This window comes from Danio rerio, chromosome 12 (assembly GCF_052040795.2).
Source record: "Danio rerio strain M-AB ecotype USA chromosome 12, GRCz13ab, whole genome shotgun sequence".
NCBI classification, from domain to species: domain Eukaryota; kingdom Metazoa; phylum Chordata; class Actinopteri; order Cypriniformes; family Danionidae; genus Danio; species Danio rerio.
In genome coordinates, this window is record NC_141032.1 from 19505927 (window position 1) to 19522193 (window position 16267).

General features: G+C 43.8%; 1 protein-coding gene across 2 annotated transcripts in view; it reads left to right on the plus strand.

The window, feature by feature from the left end:
- Positions 1-16267, plus strand: part of rnls (renalase, FAD-dependent amine oxidase) — a 184622-nt gene that overhangs the window by 124469 nt on the left and 43886 nt on the right.

The window sequence follows — 16267 nt, forward strand, 5'->3', positions numbered from 1 at the left end:
TTCACAATATATCTCCGATAGAGCTTTCAGATGACACCACTCTATTTTGGTGCTGATACGGGAAAGTTTGTGGTAGGAGTTTGTTATAGTGTCAAACATGTCATTTCCTGTGGCCAGCAGGTGGCGCTATAACTGTAACTGGATATCGGCACGTAAACCTGTTCAGGTCAGGACTATTATTAAATGTGTGAATTTTGAGGCAGATCTGATAATGCATGCCTGAGTTATAACGACTTCCTGTTGTGGCGAATCATCAAAGTTTGCGAGGCCGCCACAGACACGCCCATCGACAAAAACTCTAAAGCTTCGCAATTTAACATCGCCAAGGCCTTTAGATGATAAAACCCAATTTTGGTGTCGATCGGATAAAATCCCTAGGAGGAGTTCGTTAAAATACAACGGCTGGAAATGGTAAAAATGCCACTTTTTCGCCGCAGGAAGTTAATAATATCTGACTTCCTGTTAGGTTTGAGATATGGCTCCAAGAGACTTTTTCGTATGTTTTGGCATGTTTAAGGTGTGTGCCAATTTTCGTGCATGTGCGTGATTCGTAGCTCGGGGGCTCGTCCGTTTAATTTTTCTAGGTGGCGCTGTCGAGTCATTTTGCCATGCCCACTTCAATATTGTTATGTGGATGTGTTCAAGAGATGACGTTTATCAACCATGTGAAGTTTCAGGCAGGTCGGACATTGTGTGGTTGAGTTATAAGGACTTCCTGTTCCATGGCGAAGCGTTGAGGTTTGTCATACCGCCACAGACACACCCCTCTGCGAAAACTCTAGATCTTCACAATATATCATCGCTAGAGCTTTCAGATAACACCACCCAATTTTGGTGCTGATACGATCAAATTTGTGGGAGGAGTTTATTACTCCTTAAATCATGTCATTTCCTGTGGCCAGCAGGTGGCGCTATAACTTTATCTGGATATTGGCATATAAACGTGTTCAGGTCAGGACGCTTATCAAGCGTGTGAATTTTGAGGCAGATCTGATAATGCATGCCTGAGTTATAACGACTTCCTGTTTTGTGGCGAATCATCAAAGTTTGCGAGGGCGCCACGGACACGCCCATCGACGAAAACTCTAAAGCTTCGCAATTTAACATCGCCAAGGCCTTTAGATGACAAAACCCAATTTTGGTGTCGATCGAATAAAATCCCTAGGAGGAGTTCGTTAAAATACAACGCCTGGAAATGGCAAAAACGCCACTTTTTCGCCGCAGGAAATTAAAAATATCTGACTTCCTGTTGGGTTTGAGATATGGCTCCAAGAGACTTTTTCGTATGGTTTGGCATGTTTGAGGTGTGTGCCAATTTTCGTGCATGTGCGTGATTCGTGTATCGGGGGCTCGTCCGTTTAATTTTTCTAGGTGGCGCTGTCGAGTCATTTTGCCACGCCCACTTCCGAGACCCATATCAACCTGCTATTTACACCGCGTTTGGTGTGTGTGCAAATTTTCATGAGTTTTTGGGCATGTTTAGACCCTCAAAAGTGCCCCGATAGGGGGCGGAATAATAATAATAATAATAATAATAATTAAAGCTGCAAGCAGCGTTGATAGGGACCTCGCACCCGGGCTCACCGCCGCCCGGTGACCTTACGATGACAGAGAACAGCGAACAATAATAATATAAGCCGATATATATATAAAAAACTAAGAAAAATACAGATTTATGCCAAACTTCCTCCTGTCAGCAGGTGGCGCTATACCTGTGACTCAAGATTGGCATGTAGATGTCTTCAGGAGAGGAATTTAATCAACCATGTAAAGTTTCAGGCACATGGGACATTTTGTGGCTGAGTTATAAGCCAAACAACCTTTTGCCAGCAGGTGGCGTTATGACTGACTCAATATTGTTATGGGGATGTGTTCAGGAGTGGACTTTTATCAAACATGTGAAGTTTCAGGCAGATCAGAGATTGTGTGGAGATTGTGTTATAAGACAATTTACATTCTGCCAGCAGGTGGCGCTATTAAAAACTCAATATTATTATGTAGATGTGCTCAGGAGAGGACTTTCATCAACCATGTGACATTTTAGACAGATCGGACATTGTGTGGCCGAGTTACAAGCCAAACTACCTTCTGCCAGCAGATGGCGCTATTACTGACTCAATATTGTTATGTAGATGTGTTCAGTAGAGAACTTTTATCAACCATGTGAAGTTTCAGGCAGATCGGACATTGTGTGGTAGAGTTATAAGGACTTCCTCTTCCATGGCGAAGCGTTGAGGTTTGTCATGCCACCACAGACACGCCCCTCTGCAAAAACTCGAGATCTTCACAATATATCATCGCTAGAGCTTTCAGATGACACCACTCTATTTTGGTGCTGATACGGGAAAGTTTGTGGTAGGAGTTTGTTATAGTGTCAAACATGTCATTTCCTGTGGCCAGCAGGTGGCGCTATAACTGTAACTGGATATCGGCACGTAAACCTGTTCAGGTCAGGACTGTTATTAAATGTGTGAATTTTGAGGCAGATCGGATAATGCATGCCTGAGTTATAACGACTTCCTGTTTTGTGGCGAATCATCAAAGTTTGCGAGGCCGCCACGGACACGCCCATCGACAAAAACTCTAAAGCTTCGCAATTTAACATCGCCAAGGCCTTTAGATGATAAAACCCAATTTTGGTGTCGATCGGATAAAATCCCTAGGAGGAGTTCGTTAAAATACAACGCCTGGAAATGGCAAAAATGCCACTTTTTCGCCACAGGAAGTTAAAAATATCAGACTTCCTGTTAGGTTTGAGATATGGCTCCAAGAGACTTTTTCTTATGTTTTGGCATGTTTAAGGTGTGTGCCAATTTTCGTGCATGTGCGTGATTCGTAGCTCGGGGGCTCGTCCGTTTAATTTTTCTAGGTGGCGCTGTCGAGTCATTTTGCCACGCCCACTTCAATATTGTTATGTGGATGTGTTCAAGAGATGACGTTTATCAACCATGTGAAGTTTCAGGCAGATCGGACATTGTGTGGTTGAGTTATAAGGACTTCCTGTTCCATGGCGAAGCGTTGAGGTTTGTCATACCGCCACGGACACGCCCCTCTGCGAAAACTCTAGATCTTCACAATATAATATTGCTAGAGCTTTCAGATAACACCACTCAAATTTGGTGCTGATACGATAAAATTTGTGGGAGTTAGTTTGGTACAGTGTAAATCATGTCATTTCCTGTGGCCAGCAGGTGGCGCTATAACTGTCTCTGGATATTGGCATGTAAACGTGTTCAGGTCAGGACTCTTATCAAGCGTGTGAATTTTGAGGCAGATCGGATAATGCATGCCTGAGTTATAATGACTTCCTGTTTTGTGGCGAATCGTCAAAGTTTGTGAGGCAGCCACGGACACGCCCATCGACGAAAACTCTAAAGCTTCGCAATTTAACATCGCCAAGGCCTTTAGATGACAAAACTTAATTTTGGCGTCGATCGGATAAAATCCCTAGGAGGAGTTCGTTAAAATACAACGCCTGGAAATGGCAAAAATGCCACTTTTTCGCCGCAGGAAGTGAAAAATATCCGACTTCCTGTTGGGTTTGAGATATGGCTCCAAGAGACTTTTTCGTATGTTTTGGTGTGTTTGAGGTGTGTGCCAATTTTCGTGCGTGTGTGTGATTCGTGGATCGGGGGCACGTCCGTTTAATTTTTCTAGGTGGCGCTGTCGAGTCATTTTGCCACGCCCACTTCCGAAGCCCATAACAAACGTAAATTTTCACCACTTCCGAGGCGTGTGCAAAGTTTCGTGAGTTTTCGGGCATGTTTAGCCCCTCAAAACCGCGATTCATTCCGCGGAAGAAGAAGAAGAAGAATAATAATAAACGGAGCAATTCCAATAGGGCCTTGCACCGTTCGGTGCTCGGTCCCTAATTAAAGCTGCAAGCAGCGATGATAGGGACCTCGCACCCGGGCTCACCGCCGCCCGGTGACCTTACGATGACAGAGAACAGCGAACAATAATAATTTAAGCCAATATATTTAAAAAAAACTAAGAAAATCACAGATTTATGACAAACTTCCTCCTGTCAGCAGGTGGCGCTATAACTGTGACTCAAGATTGGCATGTAGATGTCTACAGGAGAGGAATTTAATCAACCATGTGAAGTTTTAGGCACATGGGACATTGTGTGGCTGAGTTATAAGCCAAACTACCTTCTGCCAGCAGGTGGCTTTATGACTGACTCAATAATGTTATGTGGATGTGTTCAGGAGCGGACTTTTATCAACCATGTGAAGTTTCAGGCAGATCAGAGATTGTGTGGAGATTGTGTTATAAGACAAACTACATTCTGCCAGCAGGTGTCGCTTTGAAAGACTTAATATTATTATGTAGATGTGTTTAGGAGAGGACTTTCATCAACAATGTGACATTTCAGGCAGATATGACATTGTGTGGCCGAGTTACAAGCCAAAATTCCTTCTGCCAGCAGGTGGAGCTATGACTATGACTCAATATTATTATGTAGTTGTGCTCAAAAGAGGACTTTCATCAACCATGTGAAGTTTCAGGCAGATCGGACATTGTGTGGCCGAGTTACAAGCCAAACTACCTTCTGCCAGCAGGTGGCGCTATGACTGACTCAATATTGTTATAATGATGTGTTCAGGAGAGGACTTTTATCAATCATATGAAGTTTCAGGCGGATTAGACATTGTGTGGTTGGGTTATAAGGACTTCCTGTTCCATGGCGTAGCGTTGAGGTTTGTCATGCCACCACAGACACGCCCCTCTGCAAAAACTCTAGATCTTCACAATATATATCATCGCTAGAGCTTTCAGATGACACCACTCTATTTTGGTGCTGATACGGGAAAGTTTGTGGGAGGAGTTTGTTACAGTGTGAAACATGTTATTTCCTGTGGCCAGCAGGTGGCGCTATAACTGTAACTGGATATTGGCACGTAAACCTGATCAGGTCAGGACTGTTATTAAATGTGTGAATTTTGAGGCAGATCGAATATTGCATGCCAGAGTTATAAAGACTTCCTGTTTTGTGGCGAATCAAAGTTTGCGAGGCCGCCATGGACACGCCCATCGATGAAAATTCTAAAGCTTCGCAATTTAACATCGCCACGGCTTTAAGATGACAAAACCTAATTTTGGTGTTTATCAGATAAAATCCCTAGGAGGAGTTTGTTAAAATACAACGCCTGAAAATGGCAAAAACGCCACTTTTTCGCCACAGGAAGTTAAAAATATCCGACTTCCTGTTGGGTTTGAGATATGGCTCCAAGAGACTTTTTCGTATGTTTTGCCATGTTTGAGGTGTGTGCCAATTTTTGTGCATGTGCGTGATTTGTAGATCGGGGGCTCGTCCGTTTAATTTTTCTAGGTGGCGCTGTCGAGTCAATTTGCCACGCCCACTTCAATATTGTTATGTGGATGTGTTCAAGAGATGACATTTATCAACCATGTGAAGTTTCAGGCAGATCGGACATTGTATGGTCGAGTTATAAGGACTTCCTGTTCCATGGCGAAGTGTTGAGGTTTGTCATACCGCCACGGACACGCCCCTCTGCGAAAACTCTAGATCTTCACAATATATCATCACTAGAGCTTTCAGAGGACACCACTCAATTTTAGTGTTGATACGATAAAATTTGTGGGAGGAGTTTATAACTCCGTAAATCATGTCATTTCCTGTGGCCAGCAGGTGGCGCTATAACTATATCTGGATATTGGCAAGTAAACGTGTTCAGGTCAGGACGCTTATCAAGCGTGTAAATTTTGAGGCAGATCAGATAATGAATGCCTGAGTTATAACGACTTCCTCTTTTGTGGCGAATCGTCAAAGTTTGCGAGGCCGCCACGGACACGCCCATCGATGAAAACTCTAAAGCTTCGCAATTTAACATCGCTAAGGCCTTTAGATGATAAAACCCAATTTTGGTGTCGATCGGATAAAATCCCTAGGAGGAGTTCGTTAAAATACAACGCCTGGAAATGGCAAAAATGCCACTTTTTCGCCGCAGGAAGTTAATAATATCTGACTTCCTGTTAGGTTTGAGATATGGCTCCAAGAGACTTTTTCGTATGTTTTGGCATGTTTAAGGTGTGTGCCAATTTTCGTGCATGTGCGTGATTCGTAGCTCGGGGGCTCGTCCGTTTAATTTTTCTAGGTGGCGCTGTCGAGTCATTTTGCCACGCCCACTTCAATATTGTTATGTGGATGTGTTCAAGAGATGACGTTTATCAACCATGTGAAGTTTCAGGCAGATCGGACATTGTGTGGTTGAGTTATAAGGACTTCCTGTTCCATGGCGAAGCGTTGAGGTTTGTCATACCGCCACGCACACGCCCCTCTGCCAAAACTCTAGATCTTCACAATATATCATCGCTAGAGCTTTCAGATAACACCACCCTATTTTGGTGCTGATACGAAAAAATTTGTGGGAGGAGTTTATTACTCCGTAAATCATGTCATTTCCTGTGGCCAGCAGGTGGCGCTATAACTATATCTGGATATTGGCATGTAAACGTGTTCAGGTCAGGATGCTTATCAAACGTGTGAATTTTGAGGCAGATCTGATAATGCATGCCTGAGTTATAACGACTTCCTGTTTTGTGGCGAATCATCAAAGTTTGCGAGGGCGCCACGGACACGCCCATCGACGAAAACTCAAAAGCTTCGCAATTTAACATCGCCAAGGCCTTTAGATGACAAAACCCAATTTTGGTGTCAATCGGATAAAATCCCTAGGAGGAGTTCGTTAAAATACAACGCCTGGAAATGGCAAAAACGCCACTTTTTCGCCGCAGGAAGTTAAAAATATCCGACTTGCTGTTGGGTTTGAGATATGGCTCCAAGAGACTTTTTCGTGTGGTTTGGCATGTTTGAGGTGTGTGCCAATTTTCGTGCATGTGCGTGATTCGTGTATCGGGGGCTCGTCCGTTTAATTTTTCTAGGTGGCGCTGTCGAGTCATTTTGCCACGCCCACTTCCGAGACCCATATCAACCTGCTATTTACACCGCGTTTGGTGTGTGTGCAAATTTTCATGAGTTTTCGGGCATGTTTAGACCCTCAAAAGTGCCCCGATAGGGGGCGGAATAATAATAATAATAATAATAAAAAACGGAGCAATTCCAATAGGGCCTACGCACCGTTTCGGTGCTCGGTCCCTAATAAAAAACGGAGCAATTCCAATAGGGCCTACGCACCGTTTCGGTGCTCGGTCCCTAATAAACGGAGCAATTCCAATAGGGCCTTGCACCGTTTGGTGCTCGGTCCCTAATAAACGGAGCAATTCCAATAGGGCCTACGCACCGTTTCGGTGCTCGGTCCCTAATTAAAGCTGCAAGCAGCGATGATAGGGACCTCGCACCCGGGCTCACCGCCGCCCAGTGGCCTCAGGATGACTGAGAACATCGAACAATATTAATTTATGGCGATATATATAAAGAACCTGAGAAAATCACAGATTTATGCCAAACTTCCTCCTGTCAGCAGGTTGCGCTTGGACTGTGTGTCAATATTGGCATGTAGAGGTCTTTAGGAGATAAATTTTATCAACCATGTAATTTTTCAGGCAGATCGAACATTGCTTGCCTGAGTTATAAGTAACTTCCTATTGTCAGCAGGTGGCGCTATGACTGTGACTGGATATTGGCTTGTAGATGTCTTCAGGAGAGGATTTTATTCAACCATGTGAATTTTCAGGCAGGTCAGACATTGTGTGGCTGAGTTATCAGCCAAACTTCTGGTTGCCAGCAGGTGGCGCTATGACTGACTCAATATTGTTATGTGGATGTGTTCAGAAGAGGACTTTTATCAACCATGTGAAGCTTCAGGCAGATCGGACATTGTGTGGTTGAGTTATAAGGACTTCCTGGTCAATGGCAAAGCGTTGAGGTTTGTCATGCCACCACGGACACAACCCTCTGCGAAAACTCTAAAGCTTCGCAATTTAACATCGCCAAGGCCTTTAGATGACAAAACCAAATTTTGGTGTTGATCGGATAAAATCCCTAGGAGGAGTTCGTTAAAATACAACGTCTGGAAATGGCAGAAACGCCACTTTTTTTCAGCAGGAAGTTAAAAATATCCGACTTCCTGTTGAGTTTGAGATATGGCACCAAGAGACTTTTTCGTATGTTTTGGCATGTTTGAGGTGTGTGCCAATTTTCGTGCATGTGCGTGATTCGTATATCAGGGGCTCATCCAATTAATTTTTTTAGGTGGCGCTGTCGAGTTGATTTGCCACGCCCACTTCAATATTGTTATGTGGATGTGTTCAGGAGAAGACTTTTACCAACCATGTGAAGTTTCAGGCTGATCAGACATTGTGGGGTTGAGTTATGAAGCCTTCCTGGTCAATGGCGAAGCATTGAGGTTTGTCATGCCGCCATGGACACGCCCCTCTCCGAAAACTCTAGATCTTCACAATATATCATCACTAGAGCTTTTAGATAACACTACCCAATTTTGGTGCTGATACGATAAAATTTGTGGGAGGAGTTTGTTACTCTCTAAAACATGTCATTTCCTGTGGCCAGCAGGTGGTGCTGTAACTGTATCTGGATATTGGCATGTAAACGTGTTCAGGTCAGGACTGTTATTAAACGTGTGAGTTTTGAGGCAGATCGGATAATGCATGTCTGAGTTATAACGACTTCCTGTTTTGTGGCGAATCGTCAAACTTTGCGAGGCCGCCACAGACACGGCCATCGACGAAAACTCTAAAGCTTCGCAATTTAACATCGCCAAGGCTTTAAGATGACAAAACCCAATTTTGGTGTCGATCGGATAAAATCCCTAGGAGGAGTTCGTTAAAATACAACGCCTGGAAATGGCAAAAACGCCACTTTTTCGCCGCGGGAAGTCAAAAATATCCGACTTCCTGTTGGGTTTGAGATATGGCTCCAAGAGACTTTTTTGTATGTTTTGGCATGTTTGAGGTGTGTGCCAATTTTCGTGCATGTGCGTGATTCGTAGATCGGGGGCTCGTCCGTTTAATTTTTCTAGGTGGCGCTGTCGAGTCATTTTGCCACACCCACTTCCAAGACCCATAATAAACGTAAATTTTCGCCACTTCTGAGGCGTGTGCAAAGTTCCGTGAGTTTTCGGGCATGTTTAGCCCCTCAAAATCGCGATTCATTCCGGAAAAGAATAATAATAATAATAATTAAAGCTGCAAGCAGCGATGATAGGGACCTCGCACCCGGGCTCACCGCCTCCCGGTGGCATCTGGATGACAGAGAACAGTGAACAATATTAATTTAAGTCGATAAATATAAAAAACCTAAGGAAATCACAGATTTATGCTAAACTTCCTCTTGTCAGCAGGTGGCGCTATAACTGTGACTCAAGATTGTTATGTAGATGCCTTCAGTAAAGGAATTTTATCAACCATGTAAATTTTCAGGCAGATCGAATATTGTTTGGTTGAGTTGTAAGCCAAATTTCTGGTTGCCAGCAGGTGGCGCTATGACTGTGACTCAATATTGGCATGTATATGTGTTCAGAAAAGGACTTTTATCAACCGTGTGAAGTTTCAGGCAGATCAGAAATTGTGTGGTTGAGTTATAAGGACTTCCTGTTCCATGGCGAAGCGTTGAGGTTTGTCATGCCGCCACGGACACGCCCCTCTGCAAAAACTCTAAATCTTCGCAATTTAACATCTCCAAGGCCTTTAGATGACAAAACCAAATTTTGGTGTTGATCGGATAAAATCCCTAGGAAGAGTTCGTTAAAATACAACGCCTGGAAATGGCAAAAACGCCACTTTTTTACAGCAGGAAGTCAAAAATATCCGACTTCCTGTTTGGTTTGAGTTATGGCTCCAAGAGACTTTTTCCTATGTCTTGGCATGTTTGAGGTGTGTGCCAATTTTCGTGCATGTGCATGATTCGTGGATCGGGGGCTCGTCCGTTTAATTTTTCTAGGTGGCGCTGTCGAGTCATTTTGCCACGCCCACTTCAATATTGTTATGGGGATGTGTTCAGGAGAGGACGTTTATCAACCATGTGAAGTTTCAGGCAGATCGGACATTGTGTGGTTGAGTTATAAAGCCTTCCTGTTCCATGGCGAAGCGTTGAGGTTTGTCATGCCGCCACGGACACGCCCCTCTCCGAAAACTCTAGATCCTCACAATATATCATCGCTAGAGCTTTTAGATAACACTATCATACTTTGGTACTGATACGATAAAATTTGTGGGAGGAGTTTGTTATGATGTAAAACATGTCATTTCCTGTGGCCAGCAGGTGGCGCTATAACTGTATCTGAATATTGGCATGTAAATGTGTTCAGGTCTGGCCTCTTATCAAGCGTGTGAAATTTGAAGCAGATCGGATAATGCATGCCTGAGTTAAAACGACTTCCTGTTTTGTGGCGAATCGTCAAAGTTTGCGAGGCCGCCACGGACACGCCCATCGACGAAAACTCAAAAGCTTCGCAATTTAACATCGCCAAGGCCTTTAGATGACAAAACCCAATTTTGGTGTCGATCGGATAAAATCCCTAGGAGGAGTTCGTCAAAATACAACGCCTGGAAATGGCAAAAATGACACTTTTTCGCCGCAGGAAGTTAAAAATATCCGACTTCCTGTTGGGTTTGAGATATGGCTCCAAGAGACTTTTTCGTATGTTTTGGCGTGTTTGAGGTGTGTGCCAATTTTCGTGCATGTGCGTAATTTGTGGATCGGGGGCTTATCCGTTTAATTTTTCTAGGTGGCGCTGTTGAGTCAATTTGCCACGCCCACTTCCGAGACCAATAATAAACGTAAATTTTCGCCACTTCTGAGGCGTGTGCAAAGTTGCGTGAGTTTTCGGGCATGTTTAGCCCCTCTAAAACGCGATTCATTGGAGAGAAGAATAATAATAATAATAATTAAAGCTGCAAGCAGCGATGATAGGGACCTCGCACCCGGGCTCACCGCCGCCCGGTGGCCTCAGGATGACAGAAATCAGTGAACAATAATATCTTAAGCTGATATATATAAAAAACTTGAGAAAATCACAGATTTATGCCAAACTTTCTTCTGTCAGTAGGTGGCGCTAGGACTGTGACTCAATATTGCAATGTAGATTTGTTCAGGAGATAAATTTAATCAACCATGTGAAGTTTCAGGCTGATTGGACATTGTGTGGTTAAGTTATAAGGACTTCCTGTTTCATGGCGAAGCGTTGAGGTTTGTCATGCCACCACATACACGCCCCTCTGCGAAAACTCTAGATCTTCATATTATATCATCGCTTGAGCTTTCAGATACACAACCAACCAAATTTGGTGCTGATATGAAAACATTTGTGGAATGAGTTTATTACTTTGTAAATCATGACATTTTCTGTGGCCAGCAGGTGGCGCTGTAACTGTATCTGGATATCGGCATGTAAACTTGTTCTGGTCTGGACTTATATTAAACGTGAATTTTGAGGCAGATCTGATAATGCATGCCTGAGTTATAATGACTTCCGGTTTTGTGGCGAATCGTTAAAGTTTGCGAGGCCGCCACGGACACGCCCATCGACAAAACCTCTAAAGCTTCGCAATTTAACATCGACAAGGCCTTTAGATAACAAAACCCAATTTTGGTGTCGATAGCATAAAATCCCTAGGAGGAGTTTGTTAAGATACAAAGCCTGGAAATGGCAAAAATGCCACTTATTTGCCGCAGGAAGTTAAAAATATCCGACTTCCTGTTGGGTTTGAGTTATGGCTCCAAGAGACTTTTTCGTATGTTTTGGCATGTTTGAGGTGTGTGCCAATTTTCGTGCATGTGCATGATTCGTAGATCAGGGGCTCGTCCGTTTAATTTTTATAGGTGGCGCTGTCGAGTCATTTTGCCATGCCCACTTCATTATTGTTATGAGGATGTGTTCAAGAGATGACGTTTATCAACCATGTGAAGTTTCAGGCAGAGCTGACATTGTGTGCTTGAGTTATAAGGACTTCCTGTTCCATGGCGAAGCTTTGAGGTTTGTCATGCCGCCACGGACACGCCCCTCTGCGAAAACTCTAGATCTTCACAATATATCATCGCTAGGGCTTTCGGATAAAACAACCCAAATTTGGTGCTGATACGAAAAAATTTGTGGGAGGAGTTTGTTATGATGTAAAACATGTCATTTCCTGTGGCCAGCAGGTGGCGCTATAACTGTATCTGGATATCGGCATGTAAACGTTTTCAGGTCAGGGCTCTTATCAAACATGTGAATTTTGAGGCAGATCGGATAATGCATGCCTGAGTTATAACGACTTCCTCTTTTGTGGCGAATCGTCAAAGTTTGCGAGGCCGCCACGGACACGCCCATCGACGAAAACTCTAAAGCTTCGCAATTTAACATCGCCAAGGCCTTTAGATGACAAAACCCCATTTTGGTGTCGATCGGATAAAATCCCTAGGAGGAGTTCGTTAAAATACAACGCCTGGAAATGGCAAAAATGCCACTTTTTCGTCGCAGGAAGTCAAAAATATCCAACTTCCTGTTGGGTTTGAGATATGGCTCCAAGAGACTTTTTTGTATGTTTTGGCATGTTTGAGGTGTGGGCCAATTTTCGTGCATGTGCGTGATTCGTGGATCGGGGGCTTGTCCGTTTAATTTTTCTAGGTGGCGCTGTCGAGTCATTTTGCCACGCCCACTTCCGAAGACCATAAAAAACGTAAATTTTCGCCACTTCTGAGGTGTGTGCAAAGTTGCGTGAGTTTTCGGGCATGTTTAGCCCCTCAAAATCGCGATTCATTGGAGAGAAGAATAATAATAATAATAAACGGAGCAATTCCAATAGGGCCTTGCACCGTTCGGTGCTCGGTCCCTAATAAACGGAGCAATTCCAATAGGGCCTTGCACCGTTCGGTGCTCGGTCCCTAATAATAATAATAATAATAAACGGAGCAATTCCAATAGGGCCTACGCACCGTTTCGGTGCTCGGTCCCTAATAAAAAACGGAGCAATTCCAATAGGGCCTACGCACCGTTTCGGTGCTCGGTCCCTAATTAAAGCTGCAAGCAGCGATGATAGGGACCTCGCACCCGGGCTCATCGCCGCCCGTTGGCCTCAAAATGACAGAGAACAGCGAACAATATTAATTTAAGCCGATTTATATAAAAAACCTGAGAAAATCACACATTCATGCCAAACTTTCTCTTGTCAGTAGGTGGCGCTATGACTGTGACTCAAGATTTGCATGTAGATGCCTTCAGTAGAGGAATCTTATCAACCATGTGAATTTTCAGCCAGATCGGACATTGTTTGGCTGAGTTATATGTAATTTCCTGTTGCCAGCAGGTGGCGCTATGACTGTGACTCGATATTGGCATGTAGATGTCTTCAGCAGAGGATTTTAATCAACCATGTAAATTTTCAGGCTGGTCAGACTTTGTGTGGCTGAGTTATAAGCCAAACTATCTTCTGCCAGCAGGTGGCGCTATGACTGTGACTCAATATTGCAATGTAGATGTCTTCAAGAGAGGAATTTAATCAACCATGTGAAGTTTCAGGCAGATCGGACATTGTGTGGCCGAGTTACAAGCCAAACTACCTTCTGCCAGCAGGTGGCGCTATGACAGACTCAATATTGTTATGTGGATGTGTTCAGGAGAGGAATATGATCAACCTTGTGAAGTTTCAGGCAGATCGGACATTGTGTGGTTGAGTTATAAGCATTTCCTGTTCCATGGCGAAGTGTTGAGTTTTGTCATGCCGCCACGGACACGCGCTTCTGCAAAATCTCTAGATCTTTACAATATATCATCGCTAGAGCTTTTAAATAACATCACTCAAATTTGGTGCTGATATAATAAAGTTTGCGGAAGGAGTGTATTACAATTTAAAACATGTCATTTCCTGTGGCCAGCAGGTGGCGCTATAACTCTATCTGGATATCAGCATATAAACGTATTCAGGTCAGGACTGTTATTAAATGTGTGAATTTTGAGGCAGATCTGATAATGCATGCCTGAGTTATAACGACTTCCTGTTTTGTGGCGAATCGTCAAAGTTTGCAAGGCCGCCACGGACACGCCCATCGACGAAAACTCTAAAGCTTCGCAATTTAACATCGCCAAGGCCTTTAGATGACAAAACCAAATTTTGGTGTTGATCAGATAAAATCCCTAGGAGGAGTTCGTTAAAATACAACGCCTGGAAATGGCAAAAATGCCACTTTTTTGCCGCAGGAAGTTAAAAATATCTGACTTCCTGTTGGGTTTTAGATATGGCTCCAAGAGACTTTTTCGTATGTTTTGGCATGTTTGAGGTGTGTGACAATTTTCGTGCATGTGCGTGATTCGTATATCGGGGGCTCGTCCGATTAATTTTTGTAGGTGGCGCTGTTGAGTCATTTTGCCACGCCCACTTCAATATTGTTATGAAGATGTGTTCAGGAGAGGACTTTTATCAACCATGTGAAGTTTCAGGCAGATCGCACATTGTGTGGTTGAGTTATAAGGACTTCCTGTTCCATGGCGAAGTGTTGAGGTTTGTCATGCCGCCATGGACACGCCCCTCTGCGAAAACTCTAGATCTTCACAATATATCATCGCTAGAGCTTTCAGATAACACCACTCAAATTTGGTGCTGATACGATAAAATTTGTGGGAGGAGTTTGTCACACTGTAAAACATGTCATTTCCTGTGGCCAGTAGGTGGCGCTATTTCTGTATCTGGATATTGGCATGTAAACGTGTTCAGGTCAGGACTCTTGTCAAATGTGTGAATTTTGAGGCAGATCGGATAATGCATGCCTGAGTTATAACGACTTCTTGTTTTGTGGCGAATCATCAAAGTTTGCGAGGCCGCCACGGACACGCCCATCGACGAAAACTCTAAAGCTTCGCAATTTAACATCGCCAAGGCCTTTAGATGACAAAACCCAATTTTGGTGTCGATCGGATAAAATCCCTAGGAGAAGTTCGTTAAAATACAACGCCTGGAAATGGCAAAAACGCCACTTTTTCGCCGCAGGAAGTTAAAAATATCCGACTTCCTGTTGGGTTTGAGATATGGCTCCAAGAGACTTTTTCGTATGTTTTGGCATGTTTGAGGTGTGTGCCAATTTTCATGCATGTGCGTGATTCGTATATCGGGGGCTCGTCCGTTTAATTTTTCTAGGTGGCGCTGTCGAGTCATTTTGCCACGCCCACTTCCGAAGCCCATAACAAACGTAAATTTTCGCCACTTCTGAGGCGTGTGCAAAGTTTCGTGAGTTTTCGGGCATGTTTAGCCCCTCAAAACCGCGATTCATTCCGCGGAAGAAGAAGAAGAAGAAGAAGAAGAAGAAGAAGAATAATTAAAGCTGCAAGCAGCGATGATAGGGACCTTGCACCCGGGCTCACCGCCACCCGGTGGCCTCAGGATGACAGAGAACAGCGAACAGTAATAATTTAAGCCGATATATTTAAAAAATCTGAAAAAATCACAGATTTATGCCAAACCTCCTCCTCTCAGCAGGTGGCGCTATGACTGTGACTCAAGATTGGCATGTAGATGTCACCAGGAGAGGAATCTTATCAACCATGTGAAGTTTCAGGCAGATCGAACATTGTTTAGCTGAGTTATAAGCCAAACTGCCTTTTGTCAGCAGGTGGCGCTACGACAGACTCAATGTTGTTATGTAGATGTGTTCAGGAGAGGACTTTTATCAACCATGTGAACTTTCAGGCAGATCGGACTTTGTGTGGTTGAGTTATAATGCAAACTACCATCTGCCAGCAGGTGGCGCTATAACTGTGACTTAAGATTGGCATGTAGATGCCTTCAGTAATGGAATTTAATCAACCATGTGAAGTTTCAGGCAGATCGGATGTTGTTTGGCTGAGTTATAAGCCTATCTACCTTCTGCCAGCAGGTGGCGTTATGACTGACTCATTACTGTTTTGGGGATGTGTTCAGAAGAGGACTTTTATGAGCCATGTGAAGTTTCAGGCTGATCTGACTTTGTGTGGTTGAAATATAAGGACTTCCTGTTCCACGGCGAAGTGTTGAGGTTTGTCATGCCGCCACGGACACGCCCCTCTGCAAAAACTCTAGATCTTGACAATATATCATCACTTAAGCTTTCAGATAACAACCCACCAAACTTGGTGCTGATACAAAAAAAAATAGTGGGAGGAGTTTATTACTCTGTAAATCATGACATTTCCTGTGGCCAGCAGGTGGCGCTATAACTGTATCTGGATATTGGCATGTAAACGTGTTCTGGTCTGGACTCTTATTAAACATGTGAATTTTAAGGCAGATCGGATAATGCATGCCTAAGTTATAATGACTTCCGGTTTTGTGGCGAATCGTCAAAGTTTGCGGGGCCGCCATGGACACGCCC